Source organism: Scyliorhinus canicula, chromosome 5, assembly GCF_902713615.1.
Source record: "Scyliorhinus canicula chromosome 5, sScyCan1.1, whole genome shotgun sequence".
In the NCBI taxonomy this organism is placed as follows: Eukaryota; Metazoa; Chordata; class Chondrichthyes; order Carcharhiniformes; family Scyliorhinidae; genus Scyliorhinus; species Scyliorhinus canicula.
In genome coordinates, this window is record NC_052150.1 from 174,184,858 (window position 1) to 174,199,030 (window position 14,173).

The 14,173-nt window shown below is 46.2% G+C and overlaps 1 protein-coding gene across 2 annotated transcripts in view; it reads right to left on the reverse strand.

The window, feature by feature from the left end:
* Positions 1–14,173, reverse strand: part of pip4k2aa (phosphatidylinositol-5-phosphate 4-kinase, type II, alpha a) — a 269,625-nt gene that overhangs the window by 135,426 nt on the left and 120,026 nt on the right. The window lies entirely within an intron of this gene.

A 14,173-nucleotide genomic window follows, 5' to 3' on the forward strand; every position in this document is an offset into this window, starting at 1 on the left:
CTTTTATATTCGGAGAAAACGGGATTTTTGTTTTGCGCCAGAGCAAATTTCAACAGACTGCATGCAATATGACAGCAAAAATGAAAATCTTTGTACAGAGGACCTGTACCTTTGAATCCAACATTACTGATAGGAAGAGAGACCCCAAGCGTTTGTGAGCGCAAGGAAAAACAAGAAATACCAAACATAAAATCATTCTTCCTGCACATTACTTCCATCATGGGACTGAATTACATTTTGACTGACTTCATTGTTTTTGCCTTTAGTCCTTTGGTAGATTATTCCAAGTATCCATTATTCTGTGATCAAATAGTTGAAATCCAAATTTGCATTTTCAGTTTATTTCTACTTTCCATTTATGCTTAAACTTCTTTTCCCGACATAGATCGAAATACTGTGCTTACAGAATCTTATAGAAATACTGTCATAGCGCAGAAGGTATGCACATTTCCTGAATCTTTCTCCCATCTCCCCTAACCATGAGCCCAATATTGAAAAATAAACAATTTCTCAGATTATCAGTGATTTTCTCTCTTCTGGAGTACTCCCACTCCTACCTCCCATCTCAATTCCTTTACTTCAAGCAGCTCCATCTCTACCTCTTCCGCAGATACACAGTTCAGATTGTCCAAGCAGACTGTTATTTCAATGGTTCCTGCCACACTCCTTCCCCTGAATCTAAAGTTTTCCCCTTGTTAAATTATACACAATTACATTGAATATATACGTACAGGACGGCACGGTGGCGCAGTAGTTAGCACTGCTGCCTCACATTGCCGAGGTCATTGTCTGTGTTGCGTTTGCACATTCTCCCCGTGTCTGCGTGAGTCTCATCCCCACAACTCAAAAAGATGTGCCGGGTAGGTGGTTCGGCCACACTAAATTGCTCCTTAATTGGAAAAGATATAATGATAAACAGTACAGAATCAGGCCATTCAGTCCAACTAGTCTGTGCTGTTGTTTATACAAGAGTCCGTCTAACTACTTAATTGCAGCCATTCAGCATATCTTGCCATTCCCTTATCTCTCATGTACTCATCTAGTTTCCTTTTGCAGACATTTGCCTCAATCACTTTCTGTGATAGAAGGTTCCACATTCTAACCAATCACTGAATAAAGAAACTTCTTCGTATTTTCTTTTTGGATTTACTCACAAGCATCTTGTTTTGTTGACCCTTAGGAAATATTCTCTTCACATTTACCCTCTTCATGATTTTAAAAGTTTTCATCAGGTTTCCTCTGAAGCCTTCTCTTTTAAAATAACTAAGCCCTTAAATTTTGGTCTATCCCGACAGCTGTAATCTCTCAGTTCTAGCAAATCTTTTTTTTGTACTTTCTCCAGTGCTTACAGACCTTTCCTATAGCATAGAGACCAGAACTAGCACATTAGTGCAGCTTTGTCAAAGTCCCATACGGTTTAACATAACCTCACTACTTTCAAATTCTGCCTTTTTAAAATCCAAGTATCCACTGATTTTCTTTTTTCTGTCCTGCTAGTTATACCCTGAAAAAGTTCTGATAAATTTGTTAAAACACAATTTAACTTTTATAAAAGGATGTTGACTTTGCCTAATTAAGATTTTCTGAGTTACCACCTCCTTCATAATGATTCCAGAATTATTTTGATGATTGACGTTAGACTAACTGGCGGGTTATTCCCAGCTTTCTCTCCACTTGAATAACAATGTTGTATGTGCTCCATTGGGTTATTCCAGAACTTAGGGAATGCTGGAAGATTACACCCACCCTCTTTTAATATCCTAGGATTTGTCAGCTTTAAGGCTTTTTCTAGTACTTTTTCCCATCTCAAATTAACTTTTTTTTAAATTTGCTCAGGGGATGTGGTCATTGCTGACTGGGCCAGCATTTATTGTCCATCCCTAACTGCCCTCCATTTCAAAGTCAACCACATGTAAACCAGACGAGATAAGGACGGCAGATTTCCTTCCTTAAAGAACTTTAGTCAACCAAGTGGGGTTTTATGACAATCGATAATGATTTCATTGCCATTAGGGTGGTGGGATTTGAACCCAGGTCTCCACATCTTGTCCTGGGTCTCTGGATTACTAGTCCAGTGACAATACCACTACGCTACTGCAACTGGACTAAAGTCCTTCACTCTCAATAGACACTTGGTTCTTGTGTCTTCCATGATGAAGACAGAGACAAAATATTTGTTCAACATGTCTTCCATTTCCTTATCCTCATTATAATTTCCCCTATAACAACCTCCGAGACTAATCTCTTCTTTTTAGAAGTTCCCACAATATGTTATTATATTACTTGCTAGTTTGCTATCACATTTGATTTTCTGCCTCCATTCATTTTTCCATTATCCTATGGTCATGCTTACTATTCTTCACAGCAGGGGAGACGGTGGCATACTGACAGTGTCACTGAACTAGTGGTTCAGAGGCTTAGGATAATACTCTGGGGACACAGGTTCAAATCCCACCATGACAGCTGGTGGAATTTAAATTCAGTTCATAAAATCTGAAATTGATTGTAATAGTAATGGTGACCATGACATTATCAACGTTTCTTTGTAAAAACCCATCTGGTTCACCAATGTCCTTTCGGGAAGGAAATCCTTACCTGGCCTACATGTGGCTCCAGATCTACAGTAATGTGGCTGATTCTTAATTGTCCTCTGAAATGTTTATGGCCAATTAAGGATAGGCAATAAATGCTGTGATACCCATATCCCATGAAAAAAAATACCAAGGGACAGAGGCCTGTACCTTAATGCGGCAGTAGAGTTGGTTCAATCTGCCGCTTTAACATCCACTATTTTTCTTAACGGTCAACCTTCTGCACTGGCGAGATTCCTTTCGCTTTCTCATGTGGGATCTTCCTGTTCCCTTTTGCCACTTTAGGTATTTTCATGTTCTATTGCTCTTTTCAATCATTTGATTGTGTTTTGACAGTAGGTGTATCCCCAAAGTTGCCCATGATCATTTTGTCTATGTTCATGTATTTCCTACCCTTGGAAGTGAGTGAGTCAATTTCAAATAACTAAGAAAAAGCCTTTTGTATTTGTAAATAAAAGATTAGTTTGTTTCTACCCTCATGTTCTGGAGGTTACTTAAGGAAACACAATACCACTCAGGCACACAAAGACTAATTACAGATGAAGACAAAACAAATCAAGTTCAGTCTCTTATTGTTTGATGGGGGTTTGGCCTTCTGAAATGGAGATGTTGCTTCATCTTAAGAAAAGGCCGAGAATTACCACAGGTTGCTTTCACAGGTAGTTGAGGAGATGAAACTGGGTGCAGGGAAGGGAGAGTTTTAATGTTTTGATTTTACGGTATTGCAGGTGTGGCACTTTCAGCTGCCGAGTTACTTACAGCAGTTATTTCTGGGTGTCTCTCCCGGAGTTCAAGCTGTTGTCCTTTTCTCCAGTGTTTCAAGATGGTTCTGACTGTAGGCAGATTGCCCTGCCTTTTCTATATTAATGGCAGACAAGCAAAGATTGCCCCCGATGGTGTTCTTTGTGTTGCTTATTTAGGATGGATTGCGTAGTGTTCACAAAGACCACAGTATAGCTTTTACTTGAACAAAGCTATGATTTTATTTCCACTACTAAACTGGATTTCGACACTTCGTCCTTATTAGAATACAGAATTAATCAATAAAATCTAACTACACTCACCTACTGCCAATCTCACTCACTGGTGTAACTTGAATCTAACCTTCTCACACTAACTGCTCTGATCTCGTTCTAGCTGTCGCCTGCTTACTTCTTCCCTAAGGTTACTCCTCCCCATCACTGCTTTTATAGTACTCTCTTCTCCCTCTAGTGGCTATGCATGCAACTACATTAACCCTTGTAATGCTGATAGTTATAATACCACACCTGCTGTATCATCTGACCTCCCTCCACGCCCAACCCAAGCAAAATGCCAAATCATGTTGCACATAAGGCAAGTGGCAATCTAATTTATAATTTGGATTTATAATTTGGATTCCCAAATATCTTTCAAGTCTGAGTTCAATCGGTGTTCTCTGAATAGTCCTGGACAATGGCAGGTATGGAATTCCACAGAGGGGTTGTCTAAGCACATCTATTTGTAATCCACTTGGAACCTTCTAGAAGCTTTACAAACATTGCAGTTGTATGCGGGCAGGTGACACCTGCAGTCCATTTTAAAAGTCCAATCATGTCCATTATAATATAAAATAGTTTTTCAAAAATTTGTAATGTCCTCAGGTCCGCGCAGGCATGGCAATTGCTTCCATCCACGTGCTGTTCAATCCATTAATCTGCTTGTCTGATACCCTCCCAATTTTTAAAAAGCTAGAATCCTATAATCCCTACAGTGCAGAAGGAGGCCATTTGGCCCATCGGCTCTACATCGACCCTCAGAAAGAACCCTACCTAGGCCCACTCCCCCGCCCTATCCCCTTGTTATAGGCCAACCTGATTATGAGTACGAGCTCCCCTGCTGAGGGGCAGAAGTCCATCATTAGGTTTGTTAATTCCACAGGATAAAGCCTAGCCCAGGTCGGGGCTTGGGTTCCAGAATAGTCCCGGCTGGGACTTGGACTATTGCTTGTATGTATTTTTCCTAAACCAAGGGTAGAAAATAAACCATTTTTTACTCTTCTTTTTGGATTCCTCCTTGACTACCATATCCTGTAACCTCCTACCCTACCCAATCTTTGGACACTAAGGAACAACCTTGAATGGCCAATCCACCTATTCTGCACATCTTTGAACTGTGGGAGGGAACCGGACACCTAGACAAGGGGGGGAATATGCAAACTCGACGCAAGCAGTCACCCAGGATTGGAATTGAACCCTGGTTCTGTGATGCAGCAGTGATAACCACTGCCACCATGCCACCCAATTAAAAACATATTTTAGAGGCTTTCCTATCTTAAAGTACGAAGGAAGAGTCAACAACCAAAATACAAATCTGTCTTCTCTATTTAAGATGCAGATGAATTAATTTCTAGCATTTTGCATTTTATTACCATATTTCGAATGTGTTCTGATTAGCACAATGTGGCATTGTGGTAGAAATGAAACTCTAATTGCACTGCATAGCACTATAGCCATATTGAACACAGAAGTGGTTCAGTAACTTCGGTCACCATCTTAAACACATCACAACATCATTTGATTAAAAATTGACACCGTTCCTCTTTCGCTCCCCTCACCCCACAAAAAAGACTAGATTATCGAAAAATGGCACTTCTTTTGAGTACTGCTCAAATCTGGAAGTGTTATTCCTTCAAAATTCATTTTGCGGCCAGTGGGCACTTGGTTGTTTTTTTTTAATGGCAGCTGGAGAAACAATGCTCAACTACAAATAGTGAATAAGCATGGCAATCAATTGTAATTGTCTATGATAACCTACATTACTACATTACGTAGTAAAAAAAGTCCCAACTAGAAACTGATCCAGGAATTGACACTGAGCCATGGAGGAAAATTTTATGATGGATAAACAAAAACCTGGTGGAAAGGATAAATGTTGAAAAGCTTTTTAAAAAAAAAATGACAGAGTTGGAAGAACTGAGAATCCCCGAGGCAGTTCCAACATCTGAAAAGATCTATGTGATGTTACAAGGTATAGCACACAAGGGATGAAGTAAGAAAATAGAAGGGTGTGGAAAGAGAAATAAGGCTGGAAGAAGGTTGCAAAGACATGGTGAGGCAGGCAAGGAAGGATATTTTTTATTTCTACTGACATCATTATCCTTATGAAGAAAATAATATGGATTTTAGATTTAATACAATATGGGAACCAGTGTAAGTCAGCATGGGCAGGTGTGTTCGACTTAGTACAAAGTACAAATGGGTTTTTAAAAAGCTTTTGGAAGGGGATTGAGAGAGTCCGATTAGGGGGATCCAGAATAAATCTTGTTTAGAGGGTGAAAAAATGGATAAGGATCTCAACGTTTGAGGGACTGAGGAAAGGCAAGCAATCCTGTAAGTTGCTTTGGTGACAGATAGGATGTTTGAGTAAATGCTCAGATCTGAGTTCAAAAGAACGTTAAGATTTTGCACAGCCTGGTTTAGCTTCAGTACCTGGAGAGGCTGGAAAGGAGGAATGCAGTCAGTAAAGAAGGAGAGGAGTTTGCTGCAGGAAATCAAAATTGCATCTTTGATCTTCCTGATGTGACACCAACAGTGGTTCGCTAATTAGCCCCTGCTACTGTTCTGACAATAGGATAAGAATGAAGTAGATTTATGCAAAATGCCAGAAGAAATCCAATTTTAATACTTGCTGCCGAAAAAGGATTTATTGCACCATTATCGATGAATCCTGCAACAGTTATAAACACAGCTTCACAGGCTATAAATGAAGGGTTTAATCTCCCAAGCTTTAGTTTACGAAGCCTCAAAGCTAAAAGTACAGCATATAATTGTAGAACAAATTAATATCACTTTCAAGAGATGAGGTAGATTACAATCTTAAGTAAATGATGGTTTCAGAAACACTGAAGAATTGGTTAGACAAAAGGATGGGGGGTACTGACATGTTAAGACACCCTTAGAAGTGCCAGTTTGGAGATTGTGGTTATGCTTAGGTGCGATGGTTTAATTATTAAAAAGAAAATGAAAATAAGGATAAGGATGTCAGTAGAAATACAAAATATGCTGTTAAACATTTGAGGTTCTGCAATACTAAACAATGATATTTAGAAGTAGTAAGACACTGCCAATATCACGAGCTGTGAGCTAGGGTCAATACGCAGTGGTGATGCTTTTTTAACGTTCTGCGTAATTATCAAGCGAGGCAAGTAAATATCAAAGAATATCCAAGAACCTGTCTATATCATCTAGAGGAATGTATAAGGCAGCATGGAACCGATATACAGATTGGTGACATAGCGGTAATGTCACTGGGCTGCTAAACCAGAGGCTTGAGTTCAAATCCCACCATAGCAGCTGATGGAATTTAAATTCAATTAACCAATTAATCTGGAATTGAAGGCTAGTCTCAGTAATGGTGACCATGAAATTATCATTGATTGTTTTATCGACCCATCTAGTTCATTAAGGTTTGGAAGAGTGAGAGGGTATCTCATAGTAATTTACAAAATTCTAACAGGTTTAGACTCAGAAAGAATGTTCCTGATGGTGGGGGGAGTCCAGAACTAGGGGTCGTAGTTTGAGCATAAGGGGGTAAACGTTATAGGACTGAGGTGAGGAGACATTTCTTCACCCAGAGAATGGTAAATCTGTGGAATTCGCTACCACAGAAAGTAGTTGAGGCCAAAATGTTGTGTAATTTCAAGAAGGAAGAAGGAATTAGATATAGCTCTTGTGGCTAAAGGAATTAAGGGATATGGGGGGGGGGGGGGGGGGGGGGATGGCGGGATAAGGGTTGAACTTGACAATCAGCCATGATCATAATGAATAGCGGAGCAGGCTCGGAGGACAAAATGGCCTCCTCTTGCTTCCATTTTCTATGTTGCTGTCCTTACCTGGTCTGGCTTCCATGTGATGCCAGACCCACAGCAAAGTGATGACTTTTAACTGCCTTCTGAAATGACCTAGCAAGCCACTCAGTACAAGGGTAATTAAGGGGTGGACCTTAATGATGGCCTTGCCAGAGATGCCCATACCCCATCAAAGAAAAATCATTTCAAAAAAACAAAATTGCCCATACTGTAAAATATACTCCTTGAAAGACAGTGGTTTTACTATTTTCAACGTTATATAATAGGGGGGGGGGGGAGGGGGGAGGAGGGGGGGGAGGAGGAGGAGGGGGGGAGGAGGAGGGGGGGAGGAGGAGGAGGGGGGAGGAGGAGGGGGGAGGGGGAGGAGGAGGGGGGAGGGGGAGGGGGAGGAGGAGGGGGGAGGGGGAGGGGGAGGAGGAGGGGGGAGGGGGAGGAGGAGGGGGGAGGGGGAGGAGGGGGGAGGGGGAGGAGGAGGGGGGAGGGGGAGGAGGAGGGGGGAGGGGGAGGAGGAGGGGGGGAGGGGGAGGAGGAGGGGGGAGGGGGAGGAGGAGGGGGGAGGGGGAGGAGGAGGGGGGGAGGGGGAGGAGGAGGGGGGGAGGGGGAGGAGGAGGGGGGGAGGGGGAGGAGGAGGGGGGGAGGGGGAGGAGGAGGGGGGGAGGGGGAGGAGGAGGGGGGGAGGGGGAGGAGGAGGGGGGGAGGGGGAGGAGGGGGGGAGGGGGAGGAGGGGGGGAGGGGGAGGAGGGGGGGGAGGGGGAGGAGGGGGGGAGGAGGGGGGGAGGGGGAGGAGGGGGGGAGGGGGAGGAGGGGGGGAGGGGGGGGAGGGGGGGAGGGGGGGGGAGGAGGGGGGGAGGGGGGGGAGGAGGGGGGGGGGGGGGGGGGAGGGGGGGGAGGAGGGGGGGAGGGGGGAGGAGGAGGGGGGGAGGGGGAGGAGGAGGGGGGGAGGGGGAGGAGGAGGGGGGGAGGGGGAGGAGGAGGGGGGGGAGGGGGAGGAGGAGGGGGGGGAGGGGGAGGAGGAGGGGGGGGAGGGGGAGGAGGAGGGGGGGAGGGGGAGGAGGAGGGGGGGAGGGGGAGGAGGAGGGGGGGAGGGGGAGGAGGAGGGGGGGAGGGGGAGGAGGAGGGGGGGAGGGGGAGGAGGAGGGGGGGAGGGGGAGGAGGAGGGGGGGAGGGGGAGGAGGAGGGGGGGAGGGGGAGGAGGAGGGGGGGAGGGGGAGGAGGAGGGGGGGAGGGGGAGGAGGAGGGGGGGAGGGGGAGGAGGAGGGGGGGAGGGGGAGGAGGAGGGGGGGAGGGGGAGGGGGGGAGGGGGAGGGGGGGAGGGGGAGGGGGGGAGGGGGAGGGGGGGAGGGGGAGGGGGGGAGGAGGAGGGGGGGAGGAGGAGGGGGGGAGGAGGAGGGGGGGAGGAGGAGGGGGGGGAGGAGGAGGGGGGGAGGAGGAGGGGGGAGGAGGAGGGGGGAGGAGGAGGGGGGGAGGAGGAGGGGGGGGAGGAGGAGGGGGGGAGGAGGAGGGGGGGAGGAGGAGGGGGGGAGGAGGAGGGGGGGAGGAGGAGGGGGGGAGGAGGAGGGGGGGAGGAGGAGGGGGGGAGGAGGAGGAGGGGGGGAGGAGGAGGGGGGGGAGGAGGAGGAGGGGGGGAGGAGGAGGGGGGGAGGAGGAGGAGGGGGGGAGGAGGAGGAGGGGGGGAGGAGGAGGAGGGGGGGAGGAGGAGGGGGGGAGGAGGAGGGGGGAGGAGGGGAGGAGGAGGGGGGGAGGAGGGGAGGAGGAGGGGGGAGGAGGGGGGAGGAGGGGGGGAGGAGGGGAGGAGGAGGGGGGGAGGAGGGGAGGAGGAGGGGGGGAGGAGGGGAGGAGGAGGGGAGGAGGAGGGGGGGAGGAGGGGAGGAGGAGGGGGGGAGGAGGGGAGGAGGAGGGGGGGAGGAGGGGAGGAGGAGGGGGGGAGGAGGGGAGGAGGAGGGGGGGAGGAGGGGAGGAGGAGGGGGGGAGGAGGGGGGGAGGAGGGGAGGAGGAGGGGGGGAGGAGGGGAGGAGGAGGGGGGGAGGAGGGGAGGAGGAGGGGGGGAGGAGGGGGGGAGGAGGGGGGGAGGAGGAGAGGAGGGGGGAGGAGGAGAGGAGGGGGGGGAGGAGGGGGGTCCAGTGGAGAATTGGGGGGGTTAGTAGCACAGTTATCCAGGAGTTGGAACTTGTTTTAGTTCTAACTTTTCCTGGGTAACTATTCAACTAAGTGACTTGGAACCAAGCAAAGTCTCTCATTTTAACTCAGTTTTCGAGGATTTTGGGGTACGACCATCCAGAGACTGGAAGGTCTGGGCACTGGGGCTGGTTTAGCACACTGGGCTAAATCGCTGACTTTTAAAGCAGACCAAGGCAGGCCAGCAGCACGGTTCAATTCCCGTACCAGCCTCCCCAAACAGGCGCTGGAATGTGGCGACTAGGGGCTTTTCACAGTAACTTCATTGCAGCCTACTCATGAGAATAAGCGATTTTCATTTCATTTCATATCTTGAAAAATACAACATGCACTTCTATCATCTATTTACTTCAATGTGATGAATAATAAGTTCCTGACAGCTATTATCAGGCTTCAGAATTTGAAAGTAGAGATCCATTGTTAGAAGTTTTGCATTTTAAGGTTGTGCTTGATACTCCAACTAAAGTGATATTACAGTGTTGAAAAGCACAATATGATCCCTCAGCTACTTGATCTCCAGTATAATGTTACAGTACTGTATTTAATTATTGCTGATGCATAACTAATAAACTTAGCTAAGTGCACAACTGAATAATACAGTAGAGGAGACACAACTCATACCTATAAAGCATCCATTTAGCACTAAGCGACAACAACGAAGACTCCAATTACAGGCAGCAACATAATGTGCAAATGACAGCTGCATCGTAAACTGGATAACACCCAGTATATGTTAACTTTGGTAAATTAAGTGCATTTTTCCTCATTATAGAAAGGGAGAATAGATGATGGGAAAGAGAGAAATCAGCTTACTGGGAGGGAGCAAGTAAAACCAGGGAGTGAATGAGAGATTAGGGGCTGGTGATAGTTGAATAAGGGGGAGTTGAAGAGATTGGAGTGCAGTTGTTAGTTCAAAGAGTGGGGGTGGGGGGGGCATGAATGACTTAAAACATGGGGTTAAAATATTCAGGAGCAGGAGTCGGCTATTTGGCCCTTCGAGCCTGCTCCGCCATTCAATAAGTCATGGCTGATCTGGCTGTGACCTCAACTCCGCTTTCCTGTCTAACCCCCTTCCCTCCCCTCCCGATTCTCTTGTTGAACAAAAATCGAACTCCGCCTTGAATAAATTCAATGATCCAGCCACCGCCGCTCTCCGCAGAAGGTAATTCCACAACCCCGCAACACCTAGACAGAAAGGTTCTCACCCCCATTTTAAACGGAAAACTTCTTATTCTTACTCTCCTAATATCTAATCTCCCCACAAGAGGAAACGTCCTCCCAGAATCTACCCTATCAAGTTCCCTCAGGATCTTGAGGAGGAGGATGGGTGAGAAAGGGGCCACTGAATGATCCACTTTCCCTGCAACCCACATCTGAAATTCAGCCCGCTGTTATTGATGGCTTTTTATCTCGCTATCATCCACCTCAACCTAGTGAAGAAATAATAAGACAGAAAAAGACCAACGGCAAAGGTTAAAGTAGGGCTGTGGGGATGAAGGGTACAAGGAAGAGATGAGAGGGAGGCAGAGATCAGACAAAAGAGAGAAACTAGCATGAAGACAGAGATATGCACAAGTGACCATATTCTCCAATGTGAACTATGCCATGGCAAAGCAATATTCAATAAATACCTAGGAATTACTTTGTATTATTTGTAAAGAAATCAATAACAAAACTAAACTAAAATTTCCATTTGTGTTTTCAAGAATGCTGATTTTTTAAAAAAGGAATTTTTGAATTAAAAGTTATTGCTGCTTTTGGGATGCTTATCTTCACGATAGACATCATCAAATGATGTCACGTTACAAGGTTCTTTTGGCAGGTGCTTAAATATTTGAACAGAGAATAGCAAGGAAAGATAAAATTTTATAAGCTTAGCACAATAGTCAGAATATGAAAATGCCACTGCCGAAAGTAAGCTAACCCATTTTTTCCAGGTCAAACCATCTGATTCATCACATCCTTCAGCCCTCTATCCAAAATTACAGTTGTCTCCTCAATTCACTGATCTGGACTGCTTCACAAGTCTTTCCTGCACTTATTCACAATCCTATAATTCAGTGAAAAAAATAATCTGTCTGACTTCCTACCTCACTAATAGCTTTCTAATTTCTAAACGGTCTTTCTGGGTCCTCCCGCTAACTCTTACCAATCTTTAAAGAGGAGATCAACTGTTTCCACCTCGAGTGGAAACCTCCCTCTGATCCCCAAAAGGCAAACTTCATATTTTCCGAATGCAGGAGTTCTGCCAAGTCATTCATTCATCCACCTGCTTTAGGCGGCTCCGGAGCTCGTCATCCTAACAAGATCCTCCTCTGGGGTATCAGGCAGGCAAAGGCCAACACGTCAGCTTCTCTCCCCACCTGCAGTCTCGGATCCTCCGCGACACCAAATATTGCCACCCACGGGCTTGGAGCAACTTTCAGCCCCAAATCTCTGACATAGTTCCCAAAAAGGATTCCCACAACACCACCAATTTTGGACAGGACCAAAACAAGTGGGTGAGGTTTGCCGGCCCTCTGGAGCATCGGCCACATTCATCCTCCATCTCCGGAAATAAATGACTCATGCTTTGCCTCGTGCACTCTGTGCACCACTTTAAATTGATTTAAACTCAATCTCGCACACGAGTATATTGAGGCCTCCTCAGGGCCTCACTCCAAATTACCCCTTCAAAATGTCCCACCCAACTCCTCCTCCTCCCACTTCCTCATTATCTGCTCCAACAAGGCTTTCTCCCTTTCCATTAACTGTCCATAAATAGCAGAGACCTTGCCCTCCCCAATCCCGTCCTCAGGCACAATCTTTTCCATCGGGGGGGGGGGGGGGGGGGGGGGGGGGGGGGGTGACAACTGTGGAAACTTGGCTAACTCTTTTTTCACAAAATCCCTGATCTGCAGTATCGGAATCCATTCATCTTCGGCCGATGGAATTTCTATACTACCTCCCCCAATTCTGCGAATCTCTCTTCCAAGAAAATATCTCTCAACCATTCTAACCCCTCTCAACCACCCCCCCCCACATCTTGTACGTTGAGTCCAGCCCTGCTGAGATAAATCTATGATAATCACAGATCGGTGTCCACAACGACATGCCCTCTACCTTAACATGTTGCCTGAGCTGGTTCCAGATCCTCAACATTGCAACCACCTTGTGGAGTATTTTGCCAGCGAGAACAGAAGATATATTCATCATCAGTTCCCTTAGACTTGTCCCTCTGCATGAAGCCTCCTCCATCCGTCCCCACACCAATCCTTCCTCTATGACCCACTTCCGAACCTTGACCACATTCGCTATCCAGAATTAGTTTAGCAAATTTGGTAATGCCAAACCAACCCACAGCCTGTCCCCTTCCAAAAATACCCTCCGAGTCCTAGGTACCTTCGCCACCCATGTAAAATCTGAAATCATTCTGCTTACCCTCCTAAAAAAAGATTTAGGTAAGAAGATCAGGAGCTTCTTAAAGACAAAGAAAAAACTTTGGGAGGACTGTCCTCTTCAGTCTGAATCTGTCCTGTCATGGGAGTGTCCCTTTAAGAAAGGTTTTTATCTTATCACATGGCTTCAGTGATGTCATTTTGTGGGTGGAGCTGAGCTTTGACTGAGGTTTTAGTTTCACTTTCAGATTTGGCTGCTTTCAGACAGAAAAGAAGTGTTTTGGCCTTTCTCTATTTTCATTTTAAATATCTATTCTAGTATCTATTCCAGGGGCTGTTTAGCACACTGGGCTAAATCGCTGGCTTTGAAAGCAGATCAAGGCAGGCCAGCAGCACGGTTCGATTCCCATAACAGCCTCCCCGAACAGGTGCCGGAATGTGGCGACTAGGGGCTTTTCACAGTAACTTCATTGAAGCCTATTCATGACAATAAGCAATTTTTATTTCATTTTAATTTCAGTAAAAAAAACCTTGATTATAGCTATCTGCCTTGGTAACCTAAAATATACAGTTTGCCGTCCGGAAAGGTTTAAACTTGCTAGTGAGACGGAGTCAGAATCTCAGGAAAAGCCAGTCTTATTCAAGTGAGAATGCAGAGCGCTCGGCCACGCCCTTGAAAAGGGGTTTTTGGTTTATGGGATTTTGTTTTTGAATTGGAACAGTTAAGGGGGAATTCATTAAGTGTTATACATAGATTACTGCAGTTGTGGGGTGTCTTTACGTTTGTAATTTATAAGAATTCTTGCTGTTTGTTTATATATATATATATATATATTATGTTAACTCAGTTCTTAGAATAAAACTTATTTTGATTAAAGTGTCTGGGAAGACTGTTAAATCACACCTGAAGGGAAGGCTTTTGTGCTCACCCTAGCCAAATTCAACATAAAGGTTGTAGGTCAGGACTTCAGAACATACTTTGGAGTTTCTAAGCACTGGCCTGTAACAGTCTCGCCAACGACAGTGGGAGAACATCCCATCTCTTCAAGTCCTCCTTCACCCCATCCACCAGATGAATGAAATGAAATGAAAATCGCTTATTGTCACGAGTAGGCTTCAATGAAGTTACTGTGAAAAGCCCCTAGTCGCCACATTCCGGCGCCTGTCCGGGGAGGCTGGTACGGGATCGGACATTTTCCAAC